Genomic DNA, 21,111 nt, shown 5'->3' with positions numbered 1-21,111 from the left:
CGATGCGGCCACTGCGCATTTGGAGGCCCCGCGCGCTTTCTGCAAAAATTTCGGCGGCAATATGGTTGCCGGCGACGCACCTTCGCGCCGAGGAAAGAGACGCTCAGGCCAAGGTATTCGCCCACCCAGATTGCTGAAGGATAATTGTGGCAAACGATGGCACCCCCACGGTTTCTTAGGTCAACATGTATGACTTAGTCCGATCAAGACCACCAGGTACCCCCGGACACCACTGAAGGAGCCCGAAACAGCTGGCGCTATAAAATAAAACAGGACCTCGATGTCGCAACCTGCCAACGCCAACGCCGCTCCTATTTGCTCAGTTTTTTCTTATCCGTTTAGCGACAGCAACACAGATGGCAGCCGCAGTGAGTCATCTGCGCCGAGCAACGACCATAACTCAGATATAATATGCAGTAAAGTGCGAACGAAATGAAAAACACGTTTACGAGTGCCGTTGTGGCGAAATCGACCAGTGAAAATGTGTAAGGAAACTGTCGCACATAGACTGGAGTTTTACTATTATGATTACTCTTCTTTCTTCTTCGTCTTTATTATTATTACTATTATTAGTATTGTTCTTGTTGTTGATGTTGTTAACAGCTACGTCCTTTTCACTCAAAAATGTGCACCTGGAAAGAAAGCAAAATTTCAGAATTGAAGCCTTACAAGCCGAAAGGCACACTGCTTGAAATTATCAAGTTTCACGCACGTTTTGTTGTCCCTGCCATGCATGGTATGCATCCCAGTAGACATTTATAAAAACGTACTCCTAAGAAAGAACTTTGCTTCACACAGCCGCAATAGTTATAGGTTCTGCCTCCGAAAGCGTCTTCTATCCCTTGTAGGCAATTATATGTACCAAACCGCAATGGCACGATAGTTATACAAGCAAAAGTGTAGGGACGAACGCGACTTTCCCACCGGAAAAAAGGGACGCCATCTTTGAAGCCGAGCTGGGGAAAAACGGTGGTGGGTGGCTCCTACAGGAAACTTCTGTTGTCCACTGAAGTTGACGCTATGCACACGAGCTTCTTGGAAGCAATAAGCTTGCTACAAAACTATCCGAAATTTGTTCACTGCAGTGGAGAGTTTGCAACAAAGGGGGTCAGTTTTTCGTTCTTTTCTTCTTGTCCTTATTCTCCCGCGCGTTAGCCCCACAGCGTTTCTTAAGAGCAGTAAAGTGTCTGAAGTTCACAAACAATTCACTTTATCATTATGCAAGGAATAAATCACGGTACTTTCGAGGATGCGTGACGCAAAATGTATGTTCTCGTCGAGTAACACTCTGCAGCATGCGTAATTATTTTTTAATATGCAAAACAATTTCCTTGCAACGTTCTGAAGACGATTGAACGGTTGAAATTAGAGGCTCAACGAGACTAAATGCTGTCACATAAATTTTCAAGGGAAAACAAGCTTCGGTAAGGCTAATATAAACATATATTCCACAAAGTCGTTCGAAGCCAGAAGGACGAAATTTAGGCAAATCCATGTATTGCCCGGCCTTCCCAAGCTGGATGAACAGCCATATCGACGCTGGCCGCCAGCTGCAAAATTTCCCTCGAGTATTATCACATGAAGCTCTAGACAAGGCTAATGTGGTCCATTTACGGACAACTCCATCGGTGTATGCACTAAGCTGCTCCCATCTCAACAGGCGCGCAGAACACACGGCACTATCGGATACAACATTCCACAGATTGCACTCGCGATTACCTTCCCTCTCTCTCGCGATAAGGGGATCAGCGTCACCTCACGGATTTCCGGCAGCTACTAAATATAGACGGCGACAGAGCGCAGCACTTGGGCAGAAAGCACGCAGGCCCGATTCATATACGGCATGCCAATGAATCCAAGAAAATGCAATGACGACACGATGCAGCGTGCAACATCTACTATCAAATGAAAGGCGTTCGCCGCAGTGCGGGCACAAGCCGAAGCAGCACGTAGTGATCCCTCGTTGTCATAGACGAAAACAAAGCAGCTCCTACAACTCACTGCGGAGGGTCAGTGGCAATGGCGTTGAGCACGATATGTCGCGGGTTAAGATTCTCAGCGTTGGCACCCGCGGTTCGCAGGCCGATCAAAGTCAATTGCGGCCGTGAATCGAACCCGCGACCTTCTGCTCAGCTCTACGGCGCAGTTGCGTAGCCGCTGAGCCATTGCGGCAGGTATAGCCCGCAATGAAACGGAAGACGTCTGACAGGCTCCAGACGCATTCGCGATATTCGCTACGAGACTTGCGTACACACGGCGTGTCCGTGGTGAACGCCTGGAGAATGCGTAGCGATACCGTGACGCGATGTTCAAAGCAACTGCCGAAAGAAGCATATCCGATTAGCCGGAGGCACGGCTACGCCTGCAAAGCAGCTCGGCTGCGAACGCGTCGCGATCCATCGCTCGTCCGGCTGCTCGTCTGGACTCCCCCGAGTGCTTTTCCGTGTGCGGGGACGGGTGGAGCCGGGCAAGGCCAGTGCACTCCTGGCTCATTGTTTATCGACCTCCGCTGCCCACGGACAAGTGGCGTCCCTCAACCGCTGTGAAAAGAGATTTCGGGCAGGTTGCGAGAGGTTCCTTATCACACGCGATACGTGAAAGAACTGCCGGAATCCCAAGCGTTCTCATTAGAACACTCCAAGTGCTACCAGGGTTGATAGTAAGCTTATCAGTGACTTGACAAAAGGGTGACGTTCTATACCCACAAATCAAATTTTTCAAAACGCCGACGCAAGGATCTCAAATACCGAATCCCCGAGATCATCTGCGTGCGCTGTAAACAACAAACAGAGGCTTGTCGATTAACCGCCTCCGACCCCGTGTGATACGCAATATTCGAGCGCCTAATCAATCACCCTAGACTTTCATAACTGAACGTGTTTCCGAAGCTTCCTTGACAGCATGTCAAATAAACAGCGCGCAAATCTTCCCCCTGCACGTACGTGCACGTTTGTTGTAGTAGTTTGACACGTGAACGAGGAACATATAAAATATGTATGCGGGTGGATTTCGAGGTTGCGCATGCATGGAAACACGACAAGAAGTGAAGGCAGACAATTCACGGTAACCAAAGGAACAAGGTGGGCTCTCCCGCGGCCAGCTAGGGGGGATCCTGTCTAGAAGAAACCGTGCTCAGAACATACGAACCAGTCCGGCAGGCATGAAAATCGCACTTGTGCGGTGAGCCAGTCGAGGCTCGACGAAAGGGAGACGCCACAGCAGACAGTGGATGCAGCAGCGGACGCACGCGCCTAAAAAAATATGCACGGTTGCAGTAGGGCGTCGTCTCATGCACTGTCGCCTGCCGCGCTCTGCGGAACCCACCAAGCGTCGCAAAAGAAAACAAGGGTGACGCAGTGAGACACTTGTTTGCAAATCAGTCTTCGACGATGCGTGTCGGAACTCGAACACAGCTCGGAGATGGCGGTCTGTCCAAATATGTTGCGCAGCACACGGATACGACCAAACGGAATCCTACGGAGGCGCCAGCTTGCTGAATGCTGGCCACAACCTTCTCGGCGACATTGGAGCAGATGAAGCGGGACGCAGTTCATGAGCAAGATATATAGGGCCACAGAGTAAGGATGTTCCAATATACGAAAACTTCAAAAGACAAATCAGATATCCCGTTGCTCGATTAGGTCCTCGCACAGAGAACAGTCGATATTTCAATTTTCTAAGTATACCTTTCGAATACATCGCATCGATGCGAGAAACACTGAAAAACGAATTCGAAACCAAGGTCACCAACCCCCGTAGCGATTTGCGATAGGCGTGGACGTGAATGCGCACTAAGATAACATAATGCGCAGCCGGTTGCTGGTTCTGGAGCTTGTATACTTTTTCTTCTTTTCTTTTTAGCCCGATTAGATAGAAAAGATTAAACCCTATAATTTTGCTGAGGACCTGAACTAGGTCAAGCCTAAGTCAAATCTGACGTCATGTATTTCACCAAGGCTCCGCGCAAACAAAGATCAACACGCGGAGCCACATAAACTTGCGCGCGCAGTTGTGTGCAGTGATGTTTCATGGTTAAGTATACGCTGATGGTTTTGCAGCGAACGAACGTCCTTGCCGCACTCTGCGCCGGTTCTTTCTACTCGCCGAAGCCGCCCTTGCTCCACGCGCCTTTTCTTACTGTAGGTAAGGAAGTGCAGTACAACCTTCGCACTGTGCACAGGACAGACGCAAGCCAGTAACGAAACCGGCAAATGAACCAGTAGTTACTACGGTACTGGCAATGACGCATTGTCTAAGATGTGCATGCAATTGCTCAGGGTTTCGAGGATTGCCGCGATTATTTGTTCACTGTTTTATTTATTTATTTATTTATTTATTTATACTGTGATCCATTGAACACCGTAGGAGACATTAGGGAAATTACGAAAACCAAGCACCTTCAGTATACATAAGTTTGCTCCGTTTACAGCAGCCCACGTGCCAAGAGTTTTCTGCTTGCTCTGTACCGCGAAAAAACAGGCACCCTCCGAGAACATTACACTTTCTTTTTTCATGAGAAGTTGTACAATCGCTTTAATATTGTAATGTGGGCTTGTGGCTGACACTGGAAGGGTAGTATTCACAGCTGTAATATTCGCAATAGTTGCTTTTTTTTTCAGCACTTTCAGTGTGAGCTTATGCCTCTCCCACGGAGTCTACAGAACTTGACATGTATAACTGATAGACTGACGTACATATGATTTCATAAGAGCTTTTCTTCATCGCACCGTGCCTCAGTCAGTGCTGTTCCACGGCGGAAATACAGAGCGATAATCGGGAGAGTAAATACAATACAAAACTAGTCGCTGTCCAGATTCATTCAAGGTTCACTCCATATTCTATTTTGTATTTGCATTTTCCAAAACAAATATGTCAACTAGTCAGCTATTATGGTGAACTGACCACATAAGTGTTTTAGGAACCCAAGCTCGGGAAGAAAAACACAACAAAAGCTCATTTCCTCGCGCTCTAAACTCGGAGCTCACCATTAGAGGAGGTCACACGTAAATCGCACATGGTGCTTATCGCCGTCTGTGGCTGCAGGCTCCAAAAACAACAAAATATATTTTTATTTGTTGGCGACCGCTTTCGACAAACATCTCTGAGGTTTCTACGGATGACCTCAAGGTAAAGTTTCCTTCTGTAAGAGCTCATATACTAACTGAAAAAAAAAAAACTATTCCGCCAACCTTTAAAAGCCAGCTGTAGCTGACGCGATGTACTCAATCGCATAGACAGCGCGCTACTCAAAACTGGCTTCGAATAAGAGCTATCCTAAGAGCGCCAGTATAATTACTTTGTCTCAAATTAATTTCTTTTTTTTTTCCTTTGCTGTCCAGCCGAAAACAAGCGACGCTAGGGCTCATAATGGGCGATGCGACAAAAGGAAGGGCGTCCCAACATGCAGCAGCCGGAATCTCCAGAGCGCGGCTGAAGCACTGAGCACGCGCCGCACCGACGGTGCCTGCCTCGGGAACAGCGAGAAGTCAATGAAAGAGCCGCCTTCGCTCACCAAGTTTCGAGGTTCTTCGGTGGTGGTGGTGCCGCGGGGCGCAGAATGCACCCAGCGTCCTTTCCACCACGGAGTGGACTCGCCGCGCGACAAGCCGCTGCACGACGGCGGTGGACGCGGCCGGTTCTTCCGCCGGCGCCAATGCCCCCGCGCGTTCCCTCTTTCTTTTTTCCGGGTGGCGGGGAGGAGGGTCTCGAAACAGAAAGCGACACGGCTGGGCGACAGGCTCTGACAAGGCACGCGACACAAGAAAACGCCACACGCAGCAAACGCCGCTATCGGCCGCGCAGGCTCTCCTCGAGCACCCATCGAGGTGCGGGCCCCGGTCGGGGGACGAGCGTTGCGGGCGCAAGCGGTGCGCTTTCCGAGTCCACGTATATCGGGCAGCGAGGCTGCGCTTCCCCACCAGATGACGTCGTCGGAGCGATGCGCGACGTAACCGAACCAGTCTAAACGGCGACTCGCGCCAGAAATGCATGCGCTGGCCTTCCGAGGGGCCAGCACTCGGTGGCGATAAGCAACGCGCGCACTGCTGCAGTGCAGCCACGCAGGCGGTGCACTTAACCGGCAGCGCAACTTCGGACAATGCCGCAGCATCGTCTCCGTCTATACACGCCGCGAACTGCCGTCTTGCCGTGGCGAGCACACTGCGCACAACTTGCCGCAGCCGCTACCCAATCAAAAACGCACGTGTATAGAGCGAATCTGGACATGGCTCGTCATTTTCTTCAAATAAATACAACTTGTACATCCCCAGCCGCCGTATACCTCAGCGATAATAATAAAAAAAAAAGGTGCGGTAGCTAAGTGGCTATATGGTGCTCGCTCTGCTGAGCTCGAGGTCGCGGGTTCGATTCCGACCGCGGCGGCTACATTCCAATGGGGCTGAAATGCGAAAGCGTTTGTATACTTTGATTTACTAGGTGCGCGTGAAGAATACACCAGATAGTCAAAATTGATCCCAAGTCCCCTACTACAGCGTGCTGATAATCAGACCGTCGTTTTGGCACGTAAAACCGCAAAATTTATGTTTAACAGTTTATATTATTCCTAGAACATCTGTAAATATTGTAGGATGCTATGTCTAAACACGACCAAGGGCCTTAATTAGACGTTCGCCACGAAGCAACCCCACCCACCCATCAGCGCCCATCCAGAAGTCAACGCAGCGTTGACACCGACTGTTGGCGGGTCCACAAAAGGCCCCTCCCTGTATCTGACAGCCTGAACTAATGATAAAAAGGGTCAGCGTCGAATGCTACCGTGGGAACGGCTTCGACCTCCGATTCGCAGATTGCTACGCGCTTGCTAAATATGCGGGGCCATATTCAGCACCATCGGAGGCGGAGTTCGGCGGAACGGTGAGATATCACGGGCGGGATATTGCGACCGATTTGATTGTGATTGGCCGCGATACAGTCATCAGATTCCATAGTCTAGTCGCCTGGAGGAGACGATGGTATTAAAAGCGGATACCTTTCGTTCAATGGGAGGTGCTGACGTGTCTTGATGAGAACTCAAGACCTTTAATATGCTCCTGCATGGAGTGGGCTTCCGTATCTGGAGGCTGTGTAAATAATGTAAAATAAACTTTTCCCGTCATTCCTACTAACGGACGTAGTCGTCAATGGGATTCCCGGCCGAAACGCCACCTCGAGCTGCAACAAAGGTAATACTTGCGTATGATAAAACCTCAAAGTCGAGAGAAGTGTCTCACGATTTGTCGTTCCGGACTGTTCAGGGCTGCTTGAGAGGTACCTCGATCGGATATCCAGAGCAGCTGAAACGATCACTAAAAAGCAGCTGCAACGTAGGTAACTTTTACCGACATTAGCTGAAAGTTGAGTGAAATTTCCACATCCAGAACGTATCGCAGATTTCTACCGTGTCACCCAGCTAACGTTAGCCTAGCTCTTGAACGGAAAAAAAAAATGAAGAAAGAAATACGGTGCATGATACAGTTAGAAAACATACGGCGTTCGTTCGTCACAGGTCTGAAGACGAAACACCGCAGGCCCTTGTAACCCCATCTTGCACCGTTCTTTCTTCCTTTTTTTTTTTTTTTGCTTATAACAGTTTGGCGAAAGTTAGTACGGACCACTTATGTCCTTGCCAAATACGTCTTCCAGAACCCGACCTGTCAGGCAGCGTAACAAACTCACTGATTGTAGTGTCCCTGCGGGGAGCATATACAGGGACACTAACCGCTTCTGACTGGTTCGAAGTATCCGAATCCGTTCGAATCGCTGTGAGACACAGGCGGAAGTGTCTGCGGTCGGATCGAAAAGCTGCTGAAAGGTAAAAGCCTATTTCACCGCACACGACCAAGTCGGTCGATTTACAAACTCAACGCGATGTGGGTAAATTTAGTAAATGCGTTGTATTTATTTATACATACGCACCATGTTCTGTGCTGGAGTGAAGGGTGGGCATGGTAGTGCGAGCGCATCTTCGATTTCCCTCTTAAGGACCCGGAGTCCTTGTTCACAGTAGCTTGTTCATGTGACGAACGGTTTCTTTTTCAGCTTGGGAGCTGTTGCTCTCATGTTACCCGAGAACGGCTAAGAAAGGTGACAACAACGGCGTACGCGTCCAGAACCCAGCAACAAGAACGCGCCCGTCCCTCTCGCGTTACCGTCTGTTGAGCCTGCGCTGTGTGCTACACACGCACGGCAAATGAATACTGCAACAGTTTCGCTCGTATCGTCTTGACCACAAGGTTCGAGCGATAAACGAGCTTCGTTTCTCTCTCTTTTTAACAACGCGATTCTAAGTGTACATCCTCCCTCTCCCTCCCACCCCCTCCTTTGCCCTCGTGTGTACCTCAGAGTCGACGGGACGTTCAGGCAGGCCGCTGACAACACTTTAACGGTTCGCGATGACAGTATAGGAGTCCGCGCGTTCTGCTTGAATGCGATATTTGCACGGTGTCGCCACCATGGCGCTACCGTTTGCACGGCGTACGTCTCCGCCAAAAGCACACCGGGGCCAAAACATACACGAGGCTCAGTGTAGCCACGATGGAAAGCGTTCTCTCAAGACTCTCGCAGGTGTACAAGCTGGCTGTTTGATTCTCTCAGTGCTGCAAGCTAGCCACAGGCAAGCGCCGTGGCCAACATTCGCCTCCCTTCTCGCCCAAGTCTTTACACTGCGGTGTGGGGGCACTGCGGTATGTGCACAGGCACATAAATTAAATCCTATACCGAAGCTCACGAAAGAGAAGATAAAGTACCCCTTCACGTACGCAAGTGCACTGGAAGAATCCGGCTCTTGCGCCAGGCAATCTATATTGCCGACGGTGCCGGGCAGTCTAATATAAGCCCTGCAGACAACATGGGTGTACAGTATTCACACGATGCACGGCATCCCTGCAATGGGCGGAAAAGAAACCAGAAAGTGGCGCGCGCCGCCGAGGATATTAAACGGGAGGCCACTCTTCCTGCGTTCGAGATCGTAAATTGAACTTCAAGAAAACAGCGCGCTCAGAAAGAAAGAAATACATAAAAGCAGACACAGTACGCCTTCCCGTCCTGTTGGATCGACATGCACCTCCCGTGGTATTGCGTATGCTAATTAGCGCGTTTGTACATGTAAGCGAAGCCCTCGAAACCTGACCACCGAATCTCGTACGCGTTCTCGCTTTTCATATTCGCGTCACTTTTGTGACGTGCGTAATCCATCACGCATATATGTTCTGTGATAAATAGGTTACTATGGTGAAATTATAAGGCTGCGAGTACTTCGGCTACTCCGCTTCATGCTATTACAACAAAAAAATAAAAGTACGTAAGCACATAATTGGAGTTTTTTTTTTTTTTTTTTTAGTATCAAGTGGCTAGCGGTTCCACCCACTCCATGTTGACAAGACTTCGTCTCAACAGTGCACTCCATGAAAATTTTGCAGAGATTTGGACAACTGACACAGTCCTTAAAACACTACTTACACAAACCCAATGCGCATGGCCATGAACTACGTAACGAACGGCCATATTGCTACTCGCTGCTAAACAAAGATATGATATGCGAAAACGAAATTTTACTCAGGAACAGTTGCGAGTGCTATTCAGCTTGCCTATTTTAGTACACATGGGAGCTTATGCATAGCGTTCAGGTCTATGTAGATGCAGCCGCGTAAACACAGAACACGCCTTGGTCAGGCGGCCGACCAACACGGCACGCGCAAGACAACAGAAGCAAAATAAGAGATTGTCACATGTTTCTGGGCATTCACTCAATGCATCGCGTTTCCGCAACTGTTCCACACGGACGGGACCTCTGCAACGCTTCTAATATAACAATGAGTCAGAACAGCGCATATATACGCTTAATCTCGCTGAATTCACATCTCAAGCTCCTTCTGCCTTTACGTGTAATGGTTTTTTTTACGAGCACATTCTTCAAAACTTACCCTATTGGCACAAAGTACAAAGAAACTGCCGCGGCGGCCGCTGTTTATAACAATGATTTATTTATTGAGTTTAATAATAATAATAATAATAATAATAATAATAATAATAATAATAATAATAATAATAATAATAATAATAATAATAATAATAATAATAATCAGCCTATTTAATGTTCACTGCAGGACGAAGGCCAATGCGATGTCCAATTACCCCTGTCCTGCGCCAACCCATTCCAACTATAGCGCCTGCGAATTTCCTAATTTCATCGACCCACCTAGTCTATCTGCCGTCCCCGACTGCGTTTCCCTTCCCTTGGTACCCATTCTGTCACCCTAATGGTTCATCGGTTATCTAATTTGCGCATTACATGACCTGCCCAGCTCCATTTTTTTCTCCTAATGCCAATTAGGATATCGGCTATACCCGCTTGCTCTCTGATCGAAACCGATCTCTTTCTGTCTCTTAACGTATCGCCTAACATTCTTCGTTCCATAGCTCTTTGCGCGGTCTTTAACATGTTCTCAAGCTTCTTTGTCAGTCTCCAAGTTTCTGCCCCATATGTTAGCGCCGGTAAAATGCACTGATTGTACACCTTTCTTTTCAATGATAATGGTAAGCTTCCAGTCAGGAGCTGACAGTATCTGCCGTATGCGCTCCAACCCATTTTAATTCTGTAAATTTCCTTCTCATGATCAGGGTCCCCTGTGAGTAATTGATTGACCTAGGCAAACGTACTCCTTCAGAAACTCTAGAGGCTGACTGGCGATCCTGAACTCTTGTTCCCTTGCCCGGCTATTCATCATTATTTTTATCTTCTGCATATCAATCTTGAACCCAACTTTTATACTCTCTCTGTCAAGGTCCTCAATCATTCGTCGTAACCGGTGTTGCTGAACAGGACAATGTCATCTGCAAACCGAAGGCTGCCGAGATATTCGCCGTCGATCCTTACTCCTAAGCCTTCTCAGCTTAATAGTTTGAGTACTTCTTCCAAGCACACCGTGAATAGCATTGGACAGATTGTGTCTCCTTGTCTGACCCCTTTCTCTATAGGTATCTTCCTAGTTTTCAAGTGGAAAATTAAGGTAGCTGTGGAATCTCTGCAGATATTTTCTCAGATGTTTAGGTAAGCGTCCCGTACTCCCTGATTACGTAGTGCCTCTATGACTGCCGGTATCTCTACTGAATCAAATGCCTTTTCGTAATCTATGAAAGCCATATAGAGAGGCCGATTGTACTCTGCGGATTTCTCGATTGCCTGATTGATGAAATGGATGTGATCCACTGTAGAGTATCCCTTCCAGAAGCCAGCCTGTTCCCTTGGTGGACTGAAGTAGTGTTGCCCTTATTGTATTGGAAATGATCTTGGTGAATATTTTATATAATACTGGAAGTAAGCTAATGGGCCTATAAGTTTTCAATTCTTTAACGTCTCCCTTTTTGTGGAGCATAATGTTGGCACTCTTCCAGTTCTCTGGGACCTTTGAAGTCGACAGACAGTTCGTATAAAGGGCCGTCAGTTTTTCAAGCATTAGGTAACCGCTTCTTTGATTAAATCGACGGTTATTCCATCTTCTCCTGCCACTTTTCCCCGTTTCATGTCTAGCAAGGCCCTTCTAACTTAATCGCAAGTTAAAGAAGGAGCCTCTGTAACCGGTTCATTACTACTTCGAATGGAGGTATCGTGGCTGCTCTGGGTATTGTATAGGTCAGTATAGAATTCCTCCGCTTCTTTTACTATATCTTCGAGATTGCTGACCATATTACCCTGCTTATCTTTCAGTGCATAAATCTTGGTTTGTCCTATGCCAATTTCTTTCTCACCGATTTCAGGCTGCGTTCATTTTTTACGGCTTCTTCAGCCTTTCTCACGTTATAGTTTCGAATATCCCTTATTTTCTCCTTGTTTATCAGTTTTGACAGTTCCGCGAATTCTATTTAACCTCTTGAGTTGGACATTTTCATTCTTTGTCGTTTCTTCATTAGGTCCTTTGTTACTTGGGAAAGCTTACCTACTGGTTGCCTTGGTGCCTTAGCTCCCACATCAATTGCTACTTCTGAAGCCAGCTTAGTTACGGTTTCATTCATTACCTCTATGTCATCTTCACCTCTCTGTTTTAAGGCTGCAAATTTGTTTGCAAGTACCAGCCTGAATTTGTCTGCTTTTACCCTTACTGCCTCTAGGTTGACCTGTTTCTTCTTGACCAATTTTACTCTTTCTCTCTTCAAATTGAGGTGAATGAATTCTAGCACTCACTAACCAGTGATCACTGCACTTTACCCTATCTATCACTTCTATATCCAGCACTATGCTGGGATCGGCAGAAAGTATGAAATCAATTTAATTTTTTCTTTCACCATTACGGATTTTCCAGGTCCACTTTCCCTTGTAACGCTTTCTGAAAAAGGTGTTTATTATTCGAAGCTTATTCCCTTCTGCGAATTCTACCAGCATCTCTTCTCTAGTGGTTTTAGAGTCGGTGCCGTAGTTGCCAATTGCTTGTTCACAAGCCTGCTTTTTCCACACTTTTGCATTGAAGTCGTCCATGACTACAATATACTGAATTTGCACTTTTCTCATCGGTAATTCAACACCTTCATAAAACTTTTTTTTTCTATCTATTTCATCATCATCGTGACTGGAGGTTGGAGCGTGGGTTTATACTGCATTTAATCTATACCACTTATTAAGTTTGATTACGACTGCTGCTACCCTCTCATTAAAGCTGTAGAATTCGTCAATGTTGCCCGATATGTCCTTATGGATATACCCTGTATTGCTTCTTATCTGGGAGTCCTCTAGATAGCAGAGGACGTGGCCGTCAGTCAGCACTGTATAAGCCTCACCAGTTCTAACCTCACTAAGGCCAATGATATACCAAACAATGGCTTATAGTTCCTCAAAGAGTCCTGCTCCGCTAGCTTCACTCGAGAGAGTAATGCACCAAAGCAACACCGGGGGCTATGGGAGACGCTACGGAATATTTATAGTCATAATAAGGAACGGCTAACTGAGCAAATATGTGCATATTCAAACTAAACAACGCCAACCACAAGCGTCAGTGAAGGAAGAGTCAAAAAGCGCTTGCTCGCAACTAAGGTTTACTTGGAAATAACGGTGAATACAAACCAGGGCCCGTACAGACAAAACGCTTTTACGCTTCCATTGTTTGTAAGAGAAAATTCCAGCCAATCCTGGTGCTAGACGTTATTAACTAAGAGAGCCCGACCAATGGCAAAGAGCACACGGGAACGAAAAGCTTGGTGAATTCGGCATCCGGATTCTATTATTCGCTCACGCACCCACGCACGGAACAAGCACACTTCCTCTGGACCGCAGTCACCGCCGGTTCGTTCCGCGCAAGGGCCGGTAGTTGGACGACGGGGCGGGTGACAACGAAGCCACGACGAGCGGCGACAAGCGTGCGAGGTCCGTTCATTGGCCGGTCACAGGCCTCCCACAAGCGCTGTAGTCTGTCGACCAGAACTTGCAGCGCTTCGGAAGTTGCCGGACGTCACCGACTGCCGGCCACTTCACGAGACCAAGGGCCAACCCAGGAATAGCTTAAGATATGGCTCAATATTTATTAAAGTTTATCACCACCCACCACCTTGTATTCGCGACAGCCGCCCTTCTGCCGGGGACTGCGCAAGCGAACAGACGACACCAAAACGAGGCTGCAGACAACCACCTGCCGCACTCTTGCGCAGCGCCGAACGAGCTCCTCCTCCGCCGGCGCCCGCACAGCGCTGCACACGCTGTTGCTCGGAGATTCGTCGGCCTCGCGGGTTCGCGGAGTGCAAATGCGCCAGATAGTGAATTCATTAACCCAAAAAAGCTCAACGTATCACACGTTCAGCTTTGTCGATACGCCGAGTTTGGTACCTCAAAATGCCGGCTTAAGCGCGGTAAACAACACAAAAGCCGCATTTTTGACACATATGGAGCGAAGTTTCCGGAGCGGTGTGCTCGGGAGAGCAATTACAAATTAACTGTTATACTAATTTATAACTCGCATAACATTTTATATTTTGCTTTGGTACAATGTACTCTCACAGTCGAAAATAAAGGTGATCAAGTTGTTCTAATTTTTCTTTATGTGGAATGTTGATTGGGCGCACGGTTTAACTCGGCCTCACGGAGGGCTGGCTAACTGTAGCCCGTCTCGCACGTCATAAACTTACCAATGAATGGCGCAGCGGACAGCGCGCGTCTACAGCTACATGTTAATTACACGCATCTTCAAATTGCAGGGGAGAAACCGGTTACAATTCGTAGCCGGTTTGCAAGATGTATCCAGTTGAAATTAATTTCCAGGATTACACAATTTCAAGGTATTACTTCCCAAGTGTGGGAAACACAGGGGCGTTCCAGTTACTTTTGCGCTTCATTGCATAAAAGAGCTTTTTGTGAAAAAAAAAAAGTAGGTCGTTTCGCCGTTTAAGTAGTTTAAGCACCTTTACGGCGAGTCTGACGAGGCATATCTCGAAACTAGTGACATTCTCAAAATTCATTTCAGGTGGATACGCATTGCAATCTCACCGGCTACAATTAGTAAATTGCCACATGTGCCGTAAGTAATTAACTAAGAAGTGAATTAGTGAATTTTTGTTAACTACTTGAATATGTGTTTCGATTTCTCGTGCAGGTAATGTCCGCCTCTCTGAAAAATCCAACTCAAGGACTAAAATTATGTTTCTGCGAAAAGCAATTTCTACAAATTCTGTACCTTTTAAAAATGATCAGCACTAGAGTTCCTTTAAAACTGCTCAGGAGTACTGGGGACATCTAATTCTCAAGATTAAATGAGATTATCTAATCGTACCGACAAGAGGAGGTCTCAGAATTAATTACTCCTTAAGTAACTAAAGGGAATCGAGGAGCCACTGGAGTCGAATTCCTTTTCGTTTTTGTTTTTTCATTGCTAGATTAGCAGTCGCTTGCTACCGTGCTTCCCACACTGCGCACACAGTAAGTTAGCAAAATTTGTTAGCACAAGTATTTTTACAAGACACATTGATGCTCACCAGCTCTGCCACTACCGCCAATATTACGGCATAAATAAGGATGCGGCGTACCATAAGCTGTGAGCGTAGCAGCCCGTTCGTTGTATTGCCTACTTCGTTGTTTTACTCTGACATATTTCCTGCTCTGTGCAGTTTACTCAGCCGCAGCTTTACGTTCCTGGGGCCCAATTCACAAAGCTTTGCGTCCGTAAGCCCTTTTCGCCATTGGCTTCGCTAATATGTCCAGTATCAGGATTGAATGGAATTTTCCCTTACGAACGATTCTAGCGTAAGAGCTTTTTGTGAATACGGGCCCTAGTGTGGACACGATGTAATATACGCTGTAATTAACATGGCGTAGTGGCGAAAATATATTTGTTTCACGGCTTAGTTTTTTCCATACGTATGCCTTTAGGCTAGATGCGACCCAGTGGTATTCACGGAGGCGGTGTTTAGTTACTCCAGCAGGCCGTCCCACTGGACTGATAAGTGCCGTGTTAGGTTAATTGGAGCTCTGTTAGTAGCGGTCACTACCTGTCCGACTCGCTCACTATAGCTTCGTAAGTAACGGTTAGCACCTTACTGAAGCTGTCTTCATTAGATGTAGGTACTAATATATATTTTTTTCATTGCACGCTACAGGCCTACAGTACTAGTCTTCGCATTGCTTTTGACTCCCGAGTTAAAAGATGAGTCACCCACAACTCAAGTTACGTAGAAATGGCAAAGTTCATACAAAATATGCCCGTAGGAAATTCATTCGTGCGGCAAAGAGAAAATTGGACATTGCACACCAACGTCTTTAGCAGTCATGTGAAACTGTGGCGGATCATCGCCCCCTACACGCGCACTAGCTCAGAGAACAGATTGACGATGGACAGGGCGTACGTCTTGCACCACGCCTTTCTATCTGCAGTCAGAAGACCTTCTTTATTCCCGCAGCAAACGATTTGCGCTTCGGGCAGAGTCAGTTTCCATGTTTCGTCACGTGGGCTACGACGTCGGACGTGCTGAGCACACGGTCGTGAGCTGCACGCAGTGATGGTGTTTTATTTTTATTGGCATCCCCTTTGAAACGGGACGGTGACAAATGGCCACCTAGCCTGCTTGAGTTAATCAGGTGTGCTGTAGATGCTTTTCATTCTAGCATTTTTGCATACATCTCCATCTTTGTTTCTCTTCCTCAAAACTACTTTGTACCGCTACTTATCCTGGTCCGCTCGCATCAATCTCTTTGCTGCTTTTTTTCCACCAATACTTTAAACGTCTTAGAACCACAGAAAGTTGAGCTAGTTGGTAGGGGTTCATTGTGACAGAAGGTAAGGCGTACAGACGAGGACATATGAGAAGAGAAGCAGACAACACAAATGTCCAATATCGACTGAAGTGCGCATTGTAGCGGAAAAAGGACAGTAGATTAAAAACTTATCTCGCATGCTCAGGTATGGTAGCGCCACCTGTCAATTAGGTACACGCAAGAGATAACTGTTTAGGTATTTCATTTCTTCTTCGTGCAAGTTAATCGAAGGCTGGCTCGCGCATGCGCTCGCACTTTTATTGATATGTCAGGCCTCGAGCATTAGACGCGTTTCTTTGTTCTTGTGCCTGTATAAAACAGCGCATACATTGAAATTTGGCATGCATTTACAGTTTCAACAGTGCAAAGAAAGAGTAGATGGCGATCCTCCGGTTGACGACATTTTATGTTCCATCAATCTCTGATTATATACACAATGACCTGTCTGCCCTAAGTAGAAGCGGCCGAAACTGAAAGGAACCATATATACCAAGCCTGTACGGCAGTCCGTGAATTTGTTCGTGTGTTTTCCGAAGCAAATGTCTGTCCGCATTTTGTCTTTTAACTGCTCATTCTTTCTCTGCCCGGCGGCACAAATCTTACTTAGCCTATTGGCAGCCGTAAAAACAACGTTAACACCGTACCTGGTTCCCACTTTCTTTAGCCTGTACGATAAGCAATGGATGTATGGAATACCTACGACTTTTATATTGCTATTACTGCTTTCTGCAACCAAGTTCGCACTAGACGAAATGATGGACTTTTTTAAGCGTTCAGCGACAGTATAGCTACTGCAACGCGAGGATAACCGACTTGTGATAGACGCGTACACTGTGCATTAAAGCTGGCGTTCATTTTGTGCACACACGATTTCGTGAGAGGGGACTTAAGGTAATTCTGGCAATTCTCGCAATTCTGGCAAGGCATATTGGCAATTCTGTTCTTTTACAACTTTAGAATGCTTGCATGAAATGTTTAGCAACGGTATTGAAAATCTAGGGGAGTACTGCCAGCACGCGTGGTAGTCCTGAAACGTCAAGGATATGTCTAGAAATTGTATTGCTCAACTTCGAGACCATTCTTTAACCCTCCTCCGTTCACTTTAAATTGTTCGCTCACTGAGGTAACAACGGATTAAAAATCATCCGTACTACACAAAATCAGTTAATCGTCCACGTAACGAAATACCTTCAAAACACGATCATCTACGGCGTCCTCTAAGCATTTGTCAATCTTGCTAAGGTATTGCTAAGATATCACTAAGGATAGGGGCAACCTTGGAACCAGTGCAAATTCCTAATTTCTGCGCAAGGACGCCTTCTCTCCATCCAACCAACGTCGACTTTAAATACAAGGAAATAATTTCCAGAAAAGCCCCCGTTGAAACACCACATTTGTCCAAGAAAACTGATTCCTGCACTTGTTCATTATTGTAGTCGTTAACACAATTTAGCAGCACCTCATGCGGCACAGAGCAATAAAGGTCTTCAATATCCGTACTAAAAGCAGCACAACCACCGGGATTCTGCTCTGTCAAAAACTGAACTCGCGCCTGCGAGTCACGCATGCGAAAAGGGCCTGAAAAACTCAACTTAAGCAGTTCTGCAGGTAATCAGCTAGAACGAATTGCCGGGTCCCGTTCTCCGGAACAATTGCTCGAAAAGGAATCTCTTCCTTGTGCGTTCTGGCCGAAAAAAAAAACAGTTCTAAGATGAACGATCTGGCCTTCTTGACGATCTTATCAAGATTATGTTTTAACAGGAGAACTACAGCGCGTTGCTTAACTACAGATGGCTTGAGCTTTACAGTCTGAAAATTCTTTTAATTGCTGATAATGCTTTTTCTGAAAACATGCTGCCTGGAATAATTACAAAATGGCATTCTTTATATGAAACTATGGGCCTAAGTTTTCTCTCTACACAATTATTCACCAAAGCTCGGGTAGGACCAGAAGCCTCAGTTTTCGTTTGAGATACCTTGATGGTAACAATGAAGTCTGAAATATAACGCGAGCGCACTTCTTCAGGGACAAATCTAGTGATGCAGCGCGGCAGGCTTAAAGCGTCTAGTGTGTTTCTGGTTAGGCTTAAAACAATATTCAGGGCATAAAGCTAGGCTTTTGCGCACTGACTATCATCTACGACGGCGCCTCCTAGGACCAGTAAGCTATTATTAGTAGAAAACAACTTCCTCTTCGTAGCGGCTCTCGAAGTTTCACCCTCCACAAGAATTCCGCGTGTTGGTTCGCTATTCTCATCCAGTCTGCGCACGGATGGTTCCGGCGGCGATAGTTAAGACACTCCTGGTAAAACCTAACTTGACGCCCGGATTCAGAAGATAGTATAGCACATATCCTCCTAGCACGGCCGGTCGATTGCTGCAGAAAGCCGGACATAACCTGAACTTCTAACAGGCAGACACGATTCCGGGTATACCACGGCATGGTCCTAGCTCGGAAGAAACAAATAGCAATACTCGAAGCTAAAGATACAGGATTGAGCAGATAAGTAGGAGAACATAAATAGGAGCTCAGAGTACTAGAAATGAAGCTTAGAACCACAGAAGGTTATAGTTGGTAGGAATTCATAGTGACAGAAGGCTTAACATGCATAAAGAAGAAATGAAATGCCTAAACAGTTATCTCTCGCATATAGCCCGCACGTGTGCCTGATTGACAGGCGGCGCTACCATACCTGAGCATACGCAGACAAGTTTCCATACCTGAGCATACGCAGATAAGTTTCAGCGCGCCCTTCAGTTGATAGTCGGCGTTTGTGTTGTCTGGATCTTTTGTACCCGTGTCTGCACGCCTTACCCTCTGTCGCTCTAAACGTCTCTTGGGGACGTATTCTGCGACGATTACTTCGGCGATAATATCGCCTTGGCGTGACGTAGCGCTCAACCCGTCAATCAGCGCGCGCCTAACAGCGATACTACGGCCGAGACGACAATGTCGCCGAACTCATACTGGGTGAAAACCTTGGCATTCCATTAGGATCTGCTTAGTGGTCCCTAGATTTCTGCTGCCTCGCCAGACACATGGCTTTTCCTGCTGGAAATATTTGCTCCGGTATGTTTTCGTCCTTACGCAACCGGCTCGAGCCTCTAATAGCAAGGCACACGCACTTTGTGTTATCGCACAGACTTTCCCTTCTAATTTATTTCTTCTCATTCTTGTAAATCTCCATGAGCTTTTTGTTTCCATTCTTTGCATCCAATTCCCTCTTTCTGTTTCTCTTACTTTCCTTTTAATTACCCTGTGGTTGTCTATTTACACTTTCAATTACCCTGTACTTCGCTGCCAACTTTCTCGACCTCTTCCTCCACTCTGTGTCCACGCTTTTCAGGTACACATATTTGGGCAACATTTAGCCGCCCATTTATTTTCATCTATGTTCCGGAGTCTTTTACATTTTGCTCTGCGCTTGCCTGGCTCCAGTCCACATGATGTGAAGCGACAACTCGCGCTTCCCCCTGTGCGGCAACGGCCTCCGCGTGAAAATGGAAGTGAACGCTGCGCAACAAAGGCTCGTCCTAGCCTCCCCCACGTGACAACAGGTGCAGGAAGCGAACTACGCCGGCTGCACTCTCCCGCTCTTGTGCAGCCGTATTGCAAGATCGAGGCGCAAAGGCAAAATAATAAATCAAGGTTCGCGTTAGAAAAGGCGGTTGGCGCACTACAGTGGTCCGTATCAGAACAGGCGCCGACCAATCCTGATAGCAGCCATATTATTAGAGAAGGCGGAGCCAATGACAGGACAGCTCTTACGCGAAACAGTGAATTCGGCTTTGAGGCACTCGGGCCGCACACGGCCGTTCGAGAATGCCAGCGCACGTGGAGCATGCAACATGCGACTTGACAGTAAGCATGCAAATATTAAGACGATGCGACACGAAGTAGGGGAGCGGAAGTGCGCTAAAATCCGCGACAGTCGAGTTTTCAGGGCGCACAGTTATTTTTACGGTGGCAGTTGCGCTGCGATGGACCGACACACAACAAGACGAGATGCAGCAACAGGCATTCATCAGGCACCGGCCAAGAAGAACGCTCGCGAAAGGCACGCCGCACAGCGCGCGCAACAAGGTGTTCACTTTCCAGACAGCGATTCTCGCGTCGTGACGCGAATGAAGCCGCGCGTTGCGGCAGCATCATTTTCGGATCCGCGCTTGTTACCACGCAGCACGTTTTTCTCGTGCGAACAAATACGTCTGCCGCAGACGGGCGTCAGCGAGCGTGTTGTTTTGCGCTACCTTCTCAAGATGGCGCCGACATGTATTAGACCGACTTGTTAGCCACGCTTCGCCAGTGCGAACTCGTGGCGACAGCCAACAGCACCGCCAAAACTAAAGGCAAACGTCAGGCTCAAGAAACATAAGAGAAGTGCCGCGCGGCACTTTTTCTGTCAAGCTACGTGGCACTCGCATATATTAAAATTTTGGCACAAGTTACGTGGAACACCCTGTATATACACTGAGCAACTTCAGAAAGAAAATTTTATCTTAAAGATAAAAGCACGTGCTTGCTCGACATAACCTGTCTTGTCACATTGCGGCTTAGCTGTTCCTTTTTTTTTTTCTTTTCGTGAAAACATTTTGAAAATGGCCGGTCTCCAGCCGAAACGTGTTTTGTTTTTCAACGTGACAGCCGTCATCATATATATTCCGCTCCTAAGGTGAATGTTTTGCATATATACACTGCTGTTTTTCACACTGAACATTGTAAATTTGAGGTTTAGTGCCTTACTTTTAGCAGCGCTTCTATTATCTGTCTCAATAACATGGGATCGAATAGCACGGGAAAGGGGAGTTATAAAAAAATACGCGGACACCTAATCACTTCGCATGAGTTGTGAAGTGAAATCATTAAAGTTCAATTGAACGCCGCT

At 46.9% G+C, this 21,111-nt stretch overlaps 1 protein-coding gene across 3 annotated transcripts in view; it reads right to left on the bottom strand.

Moving 5' to 3' along the window:
• RhoBTB (Rho-related BTB domain containing) overlaps positions 1–21,111 on the bottom strand; it is a 291,089-nt gene that overhangs the window by 206,697 nt on the left and 63,281 nt on the right. Inside the window, exon 1 of one of the 3 annotated variants that reach the window (XM_075676727.1) lies at positions 5,513–5,595. The exons of the other annotated variants lie outside the window; for them this stretch is intronic. The gene's annotated coding sequence lies outside the window, so the exon portion shown is untranslated. Of the gene's footprint in view, positions 1–5,512; positions 5,596–21,111 lie in introns of those variants that run through there. 3 annotated transcript variants of the gene reach the window in all.

The sequence above is a fragment of the Dermacentor variabilis genome, unplaced genomic scaffold, assembly GCF_050947875.1.
Source record: "Dermacentor variabilis isolate Ectoservices unplaced genomic scaffold, ASM5094787v1 scaffold_12, whole genome shotgun sequence".
Lineage (NCBI taxonomy): Eukaryota > Metazoa > Arthropoda > Arachnida > Ixodida > Ixodidae > Dermacentor > Dermacentor variabilis.
Note: the sequence above shows the minus strand (reverse complement) of the source record. Positions and strands in the feature narration are given on the sequence as shown.